The 2,295-nt window shown below is 44.4% G+C and overlaps 1 non-coding gene across 1 annotated transcript; it reads right to left on the bottom strand.

The window, feature by feature from the left end:
- Positions 1-1,423: 1,423 nt before the first annotated feature.
- LOC143261410 (5.8S ribosomal RNA) lies at positions 1,424-1,578 on the bottom strand. Its single transcript, XR_013035538.1, has one exon. It is a non-coding gene; the product is annotated as a 5.8S ribosomal RNA (ribosomal RNA).
- Positions 1,579-2,295: the final 717 nt, after the last annotated feature.

The following is a 2,295-nucleotide window of genomic DNA, read 5'->3' on the forward strand; positions in this document are numbered from 1 at the left end:
AGTTTACCACCCACTTAGGGCTGCACTCTCAAGCAACCCGACTCTAAGGAGAGGTCCTCCCGAAACGCGTACCGGTCGCTACGGGCCTGGCACCCTCTATGGATAAATGGCCCCATTCAAGATGGACTTGGACGCGGTTGCGACGTTACGGGATAAATTGACCCTCCTGAACACTACATTTCCCAACGGCGGAACTCCGCGGGATTCAGTGCTGGGCTAATTCCTGTTCGCTCGCCGCTACTAAGGAAATCCTGGTTAGTTTCTTTTCCTCCGCTTAGTAATATGCTTAAATTCAGCGGGTAATCTCGCCTACTCTGAGGTCGTCGGAACGTGAAAAAAAATTTTTTCAGAGCTTCCCCCCCCCCCCGAAAGCATTTTGCGAAACGTATACAGAGCAACACAAAAAAAAAATAAAAAAAACACAAAAAACCCTTAAAGCAAAAAAAGACCGTTTATCGCGCCTCACCAATATATCTTTTATAAAATTCGATATCCTCTCCAAATATAGATCTTCGAAACACTCGCAAGACGATTACAATCGGTATAAGTTTAACGTCCGTCCGAAAAGTACTTTCGGGGACTAGACGACCGATTGATCTCGTGCGGTTTCGCTATTCGATCATTTGAAGAGAACAAAAAGATATATGGGGCGACCGACAAACGGTTTTCCGTAGAACCAGACTCGCGATTGCGTTGACACACACATCATAGCAACACCAATAGAAGAGTTTTAGGACGGTAACCCGGGTGGGGTGTTCTTTACTCAGAATATGTGCAACATCAGATCTATATAGCCATCGATACAATTCGTACACAAATGTGTCGTACGAAGAGAGAGACTTTTTTTCCTCTGGCAACATAACGGTAAGAGACATCCTTCCACACTCATAGGTTCCACTCCCTGGGGCTATGATATATATATACATATAAATTCAAATTCGAAGCAGCGGTCACAATTCTACTCTATATTTTTGCGGGTTATGTGTTCTTTCGTTCAATTTCTTTCATGCGTTCGTTCGATCTCTGTACACAGTCTTCACATAGGACAGACTCGTGTAGTACGCTTTCGTGGGTTAAACCCATCTCGTTTCATTTCAGGCGACGTCGGGAGCGCGTTGAAAATGTACCAGTGAAATGTCGATAGTTCTACGAATACGAATCGTCCCGAAAAAGATTTTGTCACCGCTTCGAAGCGGTGTTTCAGACGGGCGGACGTATATAAAACATATACGACACACGACACCGCCTTCCACACTCACGCTAGTTCGAACACGATTTCCATCTCTCTCGAAGACTGTTAGACGTACGTAAAATTTCTCAATATTCATAGGACCGCGACAAACGCCGACGAAGCGCCCATCATTCGCTCGTACGTATATAGGCAAGAAGTGCCATCAACGCAAGCAGTTTATAAGTACATAAACGACCCTCAGCCAGGCGTGGTCCAGGAATTGTATCCGTGGACCGCAATGTGCGTTCGAAATGTCGATGTTCATGTGTCCTGCAGTTCACACGTTGACGCGCAATTAGCTGCGTTCTTCATCGACCCACGAGCCAAGTGATCCACCGTTCAGGGTAATTTTTCCCTTTTATTCTCTCATATATATAATGTGTATTTGCTATCCACCACATTTTTGTGTTATATTTCGGAACAAGCCGATACCCGAAGAGCTCCAACCAGTGCGCGAAGGAGATTCGGGAGTCGTCGTACGACGACATAATTGTCCCTTAAAGAACGAGATATTTCCGTCGAAACCATATATATATGTACGAGCAAATCCAAAACCACTGTTTTCTTGCAAGTTCGACGGTCGGAGCGAATAGAACATTGAAAAGCCTTCTATCGAAGAAACACAGAGAGTATATCACCTCCAAAAACGACGGGGATATGGATATTCAAACTGGACAATTATCAACCCGATACTGGATTCGAAAAGTTTCTCTCTCCTTTCGTTGTTATTTACACCGGACGGACTCACGGCCGGCTCTAGCTGGGTGTCATATATATATATATATATATATATATATATATATATATATATATATATACGTCCCACGCTCATGCTGCCACTAGCGCGCAACAGAGTAGGGTGTCAATGACAACGACACAGCATTGAAACGAGCTACACAAGCCGGTCTCTCTTGATACCAATGTAAACGAGCATTAAGTTATCTTCAGACTGCCCGATATTTTCGTCCTTTGGACTTTCCCAACGATTCCTTTTTTTCTTTTTTTTTTACACCACAGCGAAGACTTGAGGAAGCGTGATTAGCACGCTCGCATCCCTCCCTGTC

Source organism: Megalopta genalis, unplaced genomic scaffold (genome assembly GCF_051020955.1).
Source record: "Megalopta genalis isolate 19385.01 unplaced genomic scaffold, iyMegGena1_principal scaffold0051, whole genome shotgun sequence".
NCBI lineage: Eukaryota > Metazoa > Arthropoda > Insecta > Hymenoptera > Halictidae > Megalopta > Megalopta genalis.